This window comes from Hemicordylus capensis, chromosome 1 (assembly GCF_027244095.1).
Source record: "Hemicordylus capensis ecotype Gifberg chromosome 1, rHemCap1.1.pri, whole genome shotgun sequence".
Classification (NCBI taxonomy): domain Eukaryota; kingdom Metazoa; phylum Chordata; class Lepidosauria; order Squamata; family Cordylidae; genus Hemicordylus; species Hemicordylus capensis.
In genome coordinates, this window is record NC_069657.1 from 378,231,883 (window position 1) to 378,246,286 (window position 14,404).

The 14,404-nt window shown below is 42.8% G+C and overlaps 1 long non-coding RNA gene across 1 annotated transcript; it reads right to left on the reverse strand.

The window, feature by feature from the left end:
• Nucleotides 1–982: 982 nt before the first annotated feature.
• LOC128345900 (uncharacterized) lies at nucleotides 983–11,661 on the reverse strand. The gene is made up of 5 exons (XR_008316689.1): nucleotides 11,446–11,661; nucleotides 10,003–10,086; nucleotides 8,465–8,553; nucleotides 1,740–1,865; nucleotides 983–1,317 (listed from the first exon to the last, which is right to left on the reverse strand). It is a non-coding gene; the product is annotated as an uncharacterized LOC128345900 (long non-coding RNA).
• Between the last annotated feature and the right edge of the window lie 2,743 nt (nucleotides 11,662–14,404).

Consider the following 14,404-nt stretch of genomic DNA (forward strand, 5'->3'; position numbering starts at 1 on the left):
GCCCATGCTTTGGAAGTGCAGGGGCTAGCGCTGCATGCTGTTAGAAGCACGCATGCAATGTTAGTCAGAATGTCTGGCAGTGTTCATAACAATGTACCCTCTACACGGCTACTGAATGACTGCAAGAGCTTAAGTAAACAAGTGAGGGACTACATAGGAACAGAGGAAGCTACCTTATACCAAGTCAGACCATTGGTCTATCTAACTCACTGTTGTCTACACTGACTGGCTTCAGCTCTCTGGGGTTTCAGGCAGGAGTCCACCCACCGGTGGGGGCAGAAGAGGCCCATCTGGAGATGGCAGGAATTGAACCTAGGACCTTCTGCATGCAAATCAGATGCTCCATCCTCTGAGCTGCAGCCCCATCCCACTATATGGGATCTAGCTTTCATAACGAGAAGATGAAATGGAAAGCCTGTGTCCCAACTCTACCACCCCAACAGCAAATTGTGACTCACAAAGGTGGACTGCTTCTTTTTAAAAAATATTCCCCGCACATAGACTGCAGTCCTATACCAGTTTGCATGGTGGTAAGTCTTATTGAAAGCATATTTTGAAAACATGTGTTGGTTTGGATGTCATTCCCTCATTCCCAAATGAGTAATTATTTGATCCAATGGTGTAGGAAGGACATAGGAGGCCTGTGTTTGGGCCGTTCACCCCCAACCTAGCTGCACCCCCCATGTGGTGCCCCCCTCAGCTGTGGTGGAGTGGCAGCAGCCTCGCTGACCATTTGAGTGGCATGTGCGGCAGTGAGGGCAGGGCAGCCTACCCCGGAGGGAGACCGAGGCATCTCTGGGAGAGAAGGGGCACCACATGGGGGCACCGCTGCTGGATGCCCACCGCAGCAGCGGCAGGGAGAGAAAGGGCGAGAGTGGCGACTCCAGAAAGATCCGGAGGCGGCCCTGGCGGCAGCTCTGCATGTTCGTTGTGTTGCAGAGTCATTACTTATCCTCTATAAGTAATTGAACAAGATGCCAACTTTAACTGAGAAACAGGAGTTTGATATTTATTACTAACTAAACATAGGCTAAGAGAACAATAAACAGACTAGCAGTCTCTTCTGCAGAAGGAGGGAAAACCTCTCAGTTTGAATTCAAGGCAACAAATGAGCAGACAAACAAACTTTGACTCCACCCTCGAGCCAGTACACAGAGACATTCAAACAGAGAAGCATGCCCTGTATAAAGGACTGAGACAATGTTTGTAGCAAATCCCAACACGTTGAACCCTGTGTACAATTACAGCTCCGTCTCTGCTTGGATCCACAATAGTGATTTTATTCAATCTACGAAACACATAATAGTTGCGGTTTACCTAAATCAATCAGAAAATACCATTAGAAACATCTTTTATACAATGTAATTAAGCTACTTGTATTTACCATAGGTCCACCAGGCAGTGTCTGTCCTCAGTGACAAATCTAAGCTCAGGACAATTTCTTTAGGCTCTGCAAAGTTATTCTGGGGTCAGGCAAGATTAAAAGAAAGCAGTTTTTTTTTTTACTTTCTAGTGTTGGGATAATGTAATAATTAAGAGTGCAAGCTGTGTAATTCTCGATCAAATCTCACCTCACCCCCAACTCTCTATAGTACTTCATATACTTTACCTTAAAAACCACCACAACAAAAACAGTCTTCCATTTTTGTAACAGATATTCTAAATTCATTGGTTGCAACTTATTTTATTCATGTGTCTCCTGCTGTTCATGTTAGACCTAATGCCTGACAAGATGTTACCTTTGGCTGGCAGCCATTTTTCCAAGTTGAATGTTCATGGCAACTTTCTCCCATGAGGCCTCTTGTGGTGTGTCCTTTGTCCCCTTTTAAAGCAAGAGAAGACTGTGCTGATAGGAATATGCAGCCCTAGCACACAAAACAGGGGTGGTTATTATGAAGTAATGTCTGCACCACGACATGCTCTTGTGTAATTCAGGGCTAGGACAAATATTCAGTTGACCTTTTACGGTGACATCATCTTATTTATCCACGTTAGGGAAACAGAGTGCAAGTTGGCTAAAGTTCAACCCTGACAGAATGTAGGCTGTTATCAGTATTGCAAACAAACAACTGCTGCTTTATTTTATGGGGAGGAAGGGAGTTGACTTTTTTTTTTTAATGATTACTTTTGGGGATGCCCTGTTGGAAAGTCTATTTTCTCTTCCTCATACGTATGCATCATCCCCATTCTGAGCCAAATTCTGCCCTTGAGGCTCTGCTTGTTTTGCACCATGTTGAATATCTGAGGGATTGCCAGCACGTCTATGTTTAAAGCATGATTGACCAGATCCTTATCTAAACTTGTACAAGCTGAATGGGAAAATGTTTTGTGAAGGCAATAAATGTCCAAACTGGTTCCATTGTAAATCTCTCTCCATACTGATAACAGAATCATCAGAATAATTCTTGGAGAGGGAAAGATTATCCCACTTTATGACAGTGATGGCCTATTGGTTGCCTGTGAACCAAATCCAGCCCCAAAACAATTTTATATGGCCCTTGGTGCTCCATTAAATTTTCGTCAAGATATAGTGAAAAGTTTTCCCACAGTTTCAAACAGGGGGAAAACATTTTCAAATGGTAAGAAATAGCAACATGATATCCCACACTTCTAATATTACCTCTCCCATTTGGATTTTGAATGCAGTTTCTAAGTGTTTGCATGTTATGTAATCCTATGCCTGAGTTCCATAACTGTGAAGCCCTTAATGTCAGGTGGTTGGCACCAGCTTTATTATGAAGGTGAACTGGTAATAAGAAATCAGTTTGTGCAGCAAAATATATTTCTAGTCCCTGGATTACTGTTGGGAGAATAGATTGACACTCAAACATTCAGCATTAGACCATCCCTGGCCAAAGAGCTGCTCATTATCTCCCAGTAGCACTTTAAATATCAGCAAACCCTGCCCTTTTTAATTATACAAAACCTATAGCAGGCAGGCACAGTGACTGCTAATCCAATAGCTTCAGAATTAGTGTAAAGAGTGGGCATTTCTTTCTTTTTCCTTGACTGTATTGAAATCTAAACCCCTTAAGAAAGTTTTGTGCATGAAGGGGTCTAGCTATTGAGACTGGATCCTTGTGCAAGTATGAAGGATTGTGCTTAGGATAAAGGAAATTTCATTAGGTTTCAAGGCGAGATATTATTTGGGTTAATTTTTTAGATCTGGACATCTGTCCATGTTGGAGAACTAATTAGCAATGATATCCTATCTTGCAGCTGAGCTTTTCGTTACCAGTGATTATATTCAATTCTCTTTGAAACCTTCTGGCAGGTTAGTTTCAGTCCCATTGTGAATGCCTGTTTCCTCAAAGCTACAGATAATACTTAATATGTATTTAAGTTATGTTTTTCTAAAGTGTAATTAATATATTCTTAGAATATTTAGTCAGCCAATTATTTGTTAAGCAAATTATTGGCAATGGCCCATCAATGCATCCTTAATGGGAGGTATCCAGGAGATTTTCCTGGAAGGTGGGAAACCATCAGAACTTGTCACTTCCTACCCCTGCAACTGATGGAAGGGACTGATTGGTGTGTAAAGAGGCTGCCTTTTCCAGATTCTGGATGAGACAGAGAGAGAGCGAGACTGAAAATTAGGGAAAGAAAGCTGGAAGGAACCTTTGGGATGCAGGATCTTTCTCTGAAGAACTGATATGGATTTGCTGCCTTTTAGGAATATGCATGCTCTTTACCTCCACCTAGTAGTCAAATTGTACATTTGTAGGTTAACTAATGCTTACAAAGACATCTGGAGTCTGTATTATTATCATCATGTTATAGATGAGATGGAGGGGGTCTGAAAATGAAGATCAAACTAGATATGATGTTAAACATGTCATAATCTTGTTTAGGGCTTATTTTGATTTTAAAATAGCAGCCATGTGGATGTCTGATCTGGATTGGGACTATGTGGTGCAGGGATTCTCAACGTTGGGTCCCCAGATGTTACTGGACTTCAACTCCCATAATCCCCAACCAAAGGTCATTGGGGCTGGGGACTATGGGAGTTGAGTCCAATAACACCTGGGGACCCAACGTTGAGAATCTCTGGTGTGATGGATGTAGGGGCTGTTTAACCCTTTTCTTTGTGCTGCCTTCTGCCAAAAACCACCCCTCTCCCAAACAGAGCCAACAGCAGGTTAACATAGTTGGGCAGTGGCTGAGGACCCAAGACCCCTAGAAGGGCTACTCCTGATACCTGAGACCACCTCTGAGCTCATAGCCTTCACATGGCGGTGGTGGTAGAGTCACATTCTTCTTAGGGTTTTCTCAGGTTAGAGGGGGCATGTAATGGAAGGTCCCATTATAACTGAAGCTGGCCCTACCCCCAAACTGCTGCGGGTGCCAAATGGACTATTGTAGCAAATGGCACCTTTGGGGGCTCATAACATCATAGCAAATTTGGGTGGCGCAATGGTGCAGAAGAAAAGGATTAAACACCCCCTATCTCAGCAACACAGTCTCTGTGCAAATCAAGTCCTTGCACAGCTGCTATTTTTAAGTAAAAGAACACTCCAAGCTAGACAATTGTATGTTTAACATCACGTCTCATTGGCCCTGAGATAATGTGATTTGCCTAATACAGCCCAATCAGATAATGAGATTTAAACCAAGGGCTTTTAGTTCATAGCTTATACCCATAAAAGTTACACCAGCTTGCTGGCTGAACAGCTGCCTTTCACTGAATCAGACTGTTAGTCTGTCTACTAGCCCCACACTCTCTGGCAGTGCATCTCCAGAGTCTCAGATACAGCTTTTCCAGCTCTGCTGCTTGAGATATTTTCAATTCAAGGTGCCAACGACTAAAGCTGGGACTTTGTGAATGTGAAATATGTGCTTGGATGCTTCTCAAACTTCACGAAAGCATGCTTACTAGATCTTCCATGACCTCCTTCTGAATCTATAAACACCATTGGATATACCTGCCTGTATACCCGCTCCTGTATACCTGGAGCACTTCTCCTTATCATTCCTATACATACCGTCTCCTCACATCAGTTTCTTTCCTTCCTGAAATAATTGGGCCCACAGCATTTAAAAACTTCTCCCTGCTACTGCAGTTCTGTTTCTCCCTCCTAATTATCAGTGGAGCTATGACCTACACTTTCGGAGCATTCTTCACTGTCTTGGTCTAACCATGTAATCTCCTGCTTACCTGGTGTTCCATTCCTATTCTGAATGCAGAGGTACTCAGTGATACAGTTCTTTTGCTTAATGATATTTTAATATATTTGTTTTCCAAGTTAAATGTGTTTCTGTATATTTTGAATTCTATCCAAGACAATGGGTGCTTTTTCTCTGAACTATAGGTTAATTGAAGATGATTTTTGGAAAATATATTCCCCATTTATCTCCTTAGATCTTCACTCATGTTTCTGGCACTTGTTGCAAGAAAACTGGTTGTGTCTTGAGCTAGGTATGAGGGTGAGCATGCACACACACACACACACACACACACACAGTTCCTGCTGAGGTTGTTTTGAAAACAGGAAGAGTTTTTAATTTCTGTCCAGAATTGAGATATTTAGTAACTTGTGCAAATGCTTCCCTAGTCATTCTGAAGCTTGGTTTTAGTGATGCTAAGTTTTGATCTTTTATTTCTACTGATCTGGGTTATGGCACAGGCTAGAAAACCATTCCTTGAGATAATCCAAATAACATGAATATGAAGTATTAGCAAAGGCTGTGTAATGAAGAAAGGGGAAAAATGTTTTCCATATAAAAGTAGTGTCACGATATGTGATCAGTTTATAGCTCAATACAGTTCTTTTTAATTGGAGACTTTTCCTTGAAGTAGCGCTTTACAGGCATCATACAAATCCCCAGCACTCAAAGTGAGATATTTTGTAGCTGGGAAAATATAGTTCTTTCCCCAGATAACATATCAATAGCAATAGCACACACTGTGTGGAATGTGTTTGTCTGAACATCACAAGGACCTACTGGATAGTGCATATGACATCAGAAACAACAACTCACCCATTCCATTTTAAGAACTTTTCTTTAAAGGCTTGTGCTCCCGCACTAACCAGCTTAGGCTTGGGTACACTCATAGAGCTCTTACAAAATAAAGTGACAAACTGTAAGACTACCTTTGCCTCTAGAAATGCATTACTCCACAGCAAATTTGTGAACCTTCTTCATTTTTGTTAACCTGAAAGTTTTAACCACTATTATTGGAAGACTAACAATAAATACTGTAGATGATTATTCAGTGAGGATAAATTGTCATCAGTGAGACTGAAGGACACATGTTTTTGAAGCCAGGGATCCCTTCAGTCAGGGGTGTTCTGAACAATTTTGGAGTCCCTTGTGGGCTGCACTGAATTAAAATGAAAACATGTTGAGAGAGTCCATATGTCTCCCATGTCATGTCTACTTTTGCCTTAAAAAACAAACCGTGCTGACATAACAGACTGATGATGACAAAAAGTATGTTGCATCATTGAAACAGGCTGATAAATTGACTGCCTGGGTTGCTTGGGATACTCTGTTGAGAAGGAAACTGGCAGATCACTTCTGGGAATGAGAAACAAATAAAATTAATGCTGAAAAGAATGTGCTTGGTATGGGAAGGTTCAGCTTTCTCTCCTGGGTGCAATAATGCCAACTTTATGTCTTGATCTCATTTGGAAATATCCCTTCCTCATTCTAGTAACATGCCTCAGCTGTGCTGTCACCGTCACTTGCTACTGTGCATCTGTTTGGTGAAATGGAAGGTGTGTGGAATTGCAAATCGGGTAAGTTTAATGGAGTGCTCCTTTTTGGCATACAGTGGCCAGGACAGATGGCGTGTAGATTTTCAATAGCACACTGGACAGGATGATTTGATCTGTGCAGTCTGCTTCATAATCATTGTGCCTCCTGAGACATCAAATCTGATTCTGAAGAGACTCCTGGGCTTTGTGTTGCTTGTTGGTATGAGCTTCTGAGTATTCTATCCAGAACTGAACTATCACACTTCTTTCACATTCAAGGTAATGGCTGGAATGACGTATTCTCTTCAGAGATTGGCAGACTAACGTGTTGGCAGACTCTATCATTGATGAGAAATGAATGTTGGCTGACTCAGATGAAATCGCCTTGGGGTTTTCTTTTAACGAAAGGCGGTATAAAAATGTAAAAATAAAATAAATAAAATAAATAAAAAATCAGCCTTCCAACATTTGGATATTTGTGCAAAGCTTAAAAGCTTACCTAAGCTGATCCAAATCTGATTGGAAGTCTCCAGTCCTAATTGACCCAACAAAGGTTACACCTACCTTTAAAAACAAATTCTCTTTGCTTACGATCATTTTAAACCACTCCCCGTCCCACCACCCGAGGTAACACTGATCATTCTGCAAATGGCAGCAACATCAATAATGGGAGCCCTTTCTCACAAGCAGTGAGAAAGGGCTACCTGGTTTGTGGGGAGGAAGCCTGAAAGTGCTTACCTCCCCGCAGATGATCGTTCTGTTATCCTTGGGTGACCAGATCACCCGCCCAGATGAGCACCAACTGCTGCTGGCAGCTCCAAGGGTTGAGATGCCGGGACGTGCTGCCCCGCACTGCCCCACCCCCTCAGCTCCAATAATGCACCACACGGTGCATGCTACATTATGGGGATCCCCCCCCCCGCCTCTATCCGAGTCTGCCAGCTGCGGCTGCTTGCAGCCATGGCTGACACGCGAGCAGAAAAACGGGGTTAAGGGAAAACTCACTCAATCTCATTTTAAAGGGTGGCTCAGTAGGCAGGCTTGCTGCCATGGTGCCGCTGGGATTGGGCCCAATCCTGGTGGTTCACACGTGCATGAAAAACCAGGCTGGACTCCCTTAGCCCAGTTTTGCACACGTGTATGAATAGCCTTTGGACACACAAACAGGACTTCACAGAATCAGTTGTATTTTGTTGTGTTGTCTGGTTCTCCTGGGCAAAAATGAGAGATGGGTGATCCTGACACAGGTCTTCACTTAGGGTGGGTTCAGACAACACTGCGGCAAAGCCAGTTCTGCCAACTGTCAGCTCCTGGCAAGTGCATGCTCCCTCTGCAAGCTACTAGTTCCCTGCCTTCTATGTCATCCAAACTTAATGATCTTGGGTGGCTGAGCAGCACTTTCCTGTGCCACCCAACTACAAATCTTGGTGACAGATGTTGGGAGTGCAGGGAAGTGCACTCAGCCACCTGACATTGGTGGGTTCAGATGACAGAAGGTGGGGAATTAGCTTCTTCTTTATTTATTTTTCTATGTAAACCACTTTGGAAACTTCTGTTGAAAAGCTGCTCACAGCAGCAGGAGTGCGTACTACAGTGGCGGCACCGGGGGTGGCGGGGACTGGGAGTGGGCACAGAAGGGGCAAAGAGCATTTATGAGTGAGTGAGCCATGTGACACATGTTAGATTTCTGAAACAAATCTGGGGGCAGGTGGGGGTGCGCTTGCCCCCCTGCCTCCCTCTGCAGCTGCCCTTGGGGTACTCACCATCAGGAACCAGTAGTGGGCAAAACCCAACTTGCCATTGTCTTTTCCGGATCTGCAGCTAGGGAACTCTTTTCTCCGCTTTCTACATCCTGGTTAAAAAAAAAAGGGGGGGGGGTTAAGCACTTGCAAAATCATCATTCAAAGGTTGAACAAGAAAATGCAAGTACATTTTCCTGTGTGTTGGCAGTTTGAACATCTGAACCCTTTTACGATTAAGAAGATAGGCTATAACAATGAGAGCAGTCTGGAGAAGTATTTACTCTTTGGCTTAGTTGTTCATTTGCTGTGTTCAAAGTACTTGCATCTCAAGACGTTTTGCACAAATGTTGTTTTGCACAGTACTTTTGCGTGTGTTACTTATTTGTGACGTGCAAGCCAAATGTCTTCTTTAAGGTTACCCTTTTGAATGCAGGGATGTCAGAGCAGATACTTATCATATGTTTTGGTATATTTCTTAGCCTCTGCTCCTTTCCCCCCAACACCCTCTGTTTCCTTTCTGTATCTGTTGTAGTCTATATCTTCCCTTTTTGGATCTTGTATGGTTCATTTTACTCATTCATTCATTCGATTTCTATACTGCCCTTCCAAAAATGGCTCAGGGTGGTTTACACAAAGAAATATTAAATAAATAAGATGGATCCCTGTCCCCAAAGGGCTCAAAATCTAAAAACAAACATAAGACACACACCAGCAACAGTCACTGGAGGTACTGTGCTGGGGGTGGATAGGGCCAGTTACTCCCTCCCTACTAAATAAAGAGAATGACTACATCAAAAGGTGCCTCTCTGCCAAGTTAGCAGGGGTTATTTTCCGGCAAACCCATTCACACCTGTATAATCTGAACTTTTGTTCAGCCTCATTTTGTTGGAGAAAACCATTGTTGTTAACTAGATTTATATATACCACTTAAAAAAAAAAGTTCTCAAAGCAATTTACAAAGAACAAGAATAAGAAGATGGTTCCCTGTGTCCCCAAAGGGCTTGCTACCTAAAAAGAAACACAAAGTGGATACCAGCAACAGCTAGTGGAGGGATGCCGTGCTGGGGTTGAACAGGGACAGTTGCTATCCCCCCCCCCCTAAATATAAGAGAGTTACCACTTTAAAAGGTGTCCCTTTTTGCAGGGGTTAAAATCACACAGGCTGACATTCTGCCTGCCTTGTTCTGGAATGTGCACGCAGTTGCACTAGAGCACTTGTGTGCAAACATGGGAAATTGTGCAAATGCAGTTGCACATTTTATGGCCTTTGGAAATAATGGCCATCAATCGCACCACTGTGTTTGCACAATGTCCTGCATTGTTCTTGTGCAACTGCGCGCATGTCCCTTTACAACGCAGATAGAATGTTGCACAGTATGTCAGCCACAGTTCTTTTGGCAATGTGTGCCTGTTTCCTATGCAGGCAATTCTGAACCATCCACACTGCTGCAGGTGTCTAAAGCAATGTCAGCTCTTTACCTTCCCCAATCATACCCATATGATTGCTAAGAAGGCCCTCATTCCTTCTTAAGCCACAGTACTACACTTGATATAATCACCTGTAATGCATCCCATCTCTCAGCCTTGGGGCTCACTCCTCTGCACTGATCGCTGGAGAAAAAGGGATTGTTTTGGTGGTGTTGCTTTAAAAAATGATAATAATAGTAATCAGTGAACAACAGCAAAGCTGTTCCTCTGTAAGAGGGTACAACTCAACCACTTCTGTTATGCCTGCCATATATTTATTTATTCACAGTTACATTTCTATGCCACCTTTCATAAAACCAACCCAAGGTGGTTTACCAAAACACATTTAAAAACAATACACAATAAAATCCATTTTAAAAAATCAATACAATTACCAACAATAACAAAACCACCATACGCACAGGGGCGTGGCAAGGTTGTAGTGGGCCCAGAGACAAGATTTTAAAATGCCTCTCCCTCACTGAAGCTCAGCTCATGAAGTAAAGAAAGATTTTGTAAATTGTGAATGATGCAAGTCATCTAATGGTACTAGAGAAAGACATGCTGTTCTGGTAGCTCCAGGTCTTAACAATTATATCAATTTAGGAGGATGAATACAACTGAAGGAAGCCCGGATGGGTGGGCAGCTGGAGGAGTCAGTCATGTGACTTGCCTCTGGGGGGCCTCCCAAGGCATCCCCTTGCCCTATTATAGTTACGCCCCTGCATACGCAGCATTAATAGAAGCAAGATATTGTGCTATTATTGCTGAAACCTCACTTTCAGGACCATTGCGGAATGGCTAAACATGCAGTTGGGGCAGGCGATTCAACAAGGACCTAAGAATAATTGCCACAGTGCCATTTGTTGATATTTTCACTAGGTGGCATTGCTTCAGAAAGTATACTGTGCTATCTGGAAAAACACAGTAGGAGAATATGAGATATGACAGGGGTTAAAGATCAAGAGGCAAGTGCTTGCAGAGGGGGTGGGAGGGAGCAAGGGAGATTTTTGAATAGTCTACAAAATGCTTTTGCAAGTTCCCCTCTTCGAGTAAAGACTTGTTAAATCAGGCATATAATTCTTAACTGTCTGTGTGGATTGCTAACCAGGCCTCTTTACAGGAACTAGCTTTCAACTTTTCTAGTCTTTGAAATGGAACTGTCCTGCTTGGAATTAATGGGGGAAGAGATGATAAGGAGTTGTTTTATTTGGGGCATGGCACGAGGCAAGGTGGAGAGTGCAGCTGGAAAGGACTTTGCAGAGAGACTCTCCCATTAAATTTTTGATGATTATCAGAAGGACTTTGAATTCTCAAGGCGTTTCACATCTTTATTTCTTTAATGTCTCTTGCACACACCCAAACGTCTGCAGTGTAACAGTATAGCTCTCTGATATGCAAACTTTTGAAAATGACTGATTTGCCCTTTGTGTATGTTGTAGAACTTAAAAGAACATTCCATCCCAGTCAATTCTGCAAAACCAAAAGAGTTAATGAAATTATTCTGTTGAATTTTTGGATAGGCATAGACTCACTGGCCATATTTAGATGTAATAAGAAACTGGAGGTCCTTTTATCTCTGATTTCCATAGCTGCATGTCCAAATGCTGGAAAACGGAGTTAAGGGTGAAAAGGGACCCACTGTTTCCCTCCCTGAACTCCACTCTGAACCTTTGGTCAGAGTGGATTTTGCCGCCTTTAAGTCTGGTTTTGTGGTACCAGTGTTACATCCAAAAGGTGGCACTGCAGTTTTGGCCTCATGGAACCAGAGTTGAGGGAGGAGGAAACTCTTCCCTCACTCCGGCCTGATTGGCTGTGCGGGCTGTCCTTCTGTCAAGAAGGAAGCCCACAAAGCCAGCCCTCCCCTTGCCTCTCTGCAGTCTTGCTGCCTGCAGAGAGACAGCATTCCTGAACGGAGGTGCTGCTAGGTAATTTTGGAGCCTGGACCTAAAGGCCTTTGGAGGCCCCCTCTCCCCTGCAAATTGAGCATCATCATTCTTGGCTGAGTGACCATACTACCCAGGAGAAACTAAAGAGGATTTGGGGGGCCCCAGGGGCTGTGAGGCCCTGGACCTTGGCCCAGAAGTCCAGGGGTAAGAGCGCCTCTGCTCCTGATCATCTGGATATGGACGGGAGAGCAGGGCGAGTGTGGAAAATGGGTCCATGTGAAGCCATAGAGTTGAAGGGGACTTGTCGGCCTTCTAGTTCATCCACCTGCTTGATGAAGGAAATGCAGAGCTAGACGTTCTCCACCAAGAGATGGCTGTCCATCTTCTGCTTGAAGACCTCCAGCAGGGGAGAGCACCCTCCCTAAGTAACTGGTTCCATTGTCTTTACACTTTCCATTAGAAGTTTCTCTAAATGTTTGACCAAAATCTACCCTCCTGGGCACACAAATCTAGTAATCCAAAGCAGTCAGTATAATCTAGCAAATATTATTATTAGTTACATTTCTGTGCTATTATAGTCTTTGTTTTTAAGAAAAAGATGCATTCAAAAATGGTATCTCCTTTAGTAATCTGAAACAGTACAATCCCTTCTACACCTTAAGCATTCTACCAGCTCATCCTGTTCCTTGTGTCAATCCAGTTTACCTTTACTTGGAATGCGCCCAGTTTGCTCCATGCTAATATTACATGGTCTCTGTTTCTAATTGGCTAGACCTACAACAGCAGTTGCCAGTTGTCTCATTGTCTGACACCAGCATTTTAATCAGCCCCCTTTCCAGACGGTCAGGTCTGAATTTGGCAAATCATGTGCTATTAAGTGCAACGTCCTCTGCTGTTGCCTCAGCAGTTTCCATTGTCAAAGAAGGACTTGTCATGCAGATCACACCACTGGTTTCTCAGGCCCAACATTCCCCTCTGGTGGATATTAGATCAGCGATTTAGTGGGAGAAATACTGTTGAAGTGGATGGTGCCATTGTGCCTAGATTCAAGACAAGAAACAAAATGGTTTTAAAATTCTCTACCTGTGCTATCTCATACCATGCAGAGAAACACTGAAAGGTAAGAGAGGCTCCCATGCTGCTGGGAGGTGCGCTGCTTTATGGCTACTAAGCGCTGCACATTCTCACTTGTGATGCTACTTTCATTGGGAATAATGGAAAGAGCATCACAACTGCAATCGTGAAATGCTTAATAGGCATGGAGTAGCCCACCTCTACAGCAGTGCTTATGTGCTTTGGAGAGCCTCACAGCAGTGTGGGCACCTCTCTTGCCCGTCAACGTTTCTTTGTATGGTCTGTGAGTGATTTAATTTAAGACTGCAGTCCTAAGCATATTTCTTGGGAATAAGTTCAAGGAAGCTCAATGGGGCTTCCTTGAACTTATTCCCAATAAGTAATAGGGCTTACTTCTGAATAAATATGTTCAGGGGTGAACTGCAAGGCACATGGTCCAGCAAATTCTGGCAAGTATTCTGTTTCAGTAGATATGTATATTATTATGATACATGGACGCATCCTGAAATAAGAAGGTGTGGAAGAAGTAATTGGTTGTCAGGGGACAGTTAACTCTAATATTCCTTCTCATTCTATGTGGAAATCTGCATCAAGTAATAGTCACAGCACTGATCACAGATGCTGCAAGCATAAAAGGGCTTTCCAACACTCAAGGAAAGGCCTGTGCTTTCCTACATGTTGGAAAGGGCAGGCCTCATTAAAATAATTGAATGCTTCCAAAAACTTTAGAAAGTATTAGTAATGGAAAAAGTGACACAAAATTAATGTCCTCATGGAAGGGTGGCGAGAGAACCTTAGAAAGACCCTGTTGGAACCTCCTGGTATCTAAGGAAGAAATAATAAACAACTACTAATTACTACTACTACTACAACAAATATTTATATACCACTTTTTAACAAAAGTTTCCAAAGTGGTTTACATAGAGAAATAATAAATACATAAATAAGATGTCCCCAAAGGGCTAACAGTCTAAAAAAAACCCATTAGACAGACACCAGCAACAGTCACTGGAGGTACTGTGCTGGGGGTGGATAGGGCCAGTTAACCTCCTCCTGCTAAATAAAGAGAATCAACACATTTAGATAGCTGGGCTTCCTGCTAGCCCACCTCCATTTTTATTTGTTTTGTTTTGTTTTATCATATTTTTATACTGACTGATAAGTACATCTCTAGGCGATGCACAAAGATTAAAATATTTAAAAGTCACAGATTAAAATACATGACACAATAAAAACAATAGCATAAAATAGTTATTAAAACAAATTATTAAAATTATTCAAATTTGAAGTTTATCCTGAAAACAAACGGAGAAGGAGATGCTCTTATTTTAGGAGGGAGCATATTCCAAAGCCCTGGAACAGCCACAGAGAAAGTTCGGCCCTGGGTTGCCACAAAACGAGCCGGTGGCAACCGTAACCGGACCTCTCCAGAAGATCGTAACAGGTGGCAGGGTTTATGACGAAGGAGGCGCTCTCTTAAATAGTCTGGAACCAAGCCGTTAAGGGCTTTATAGGTAATAACCAGCACTTT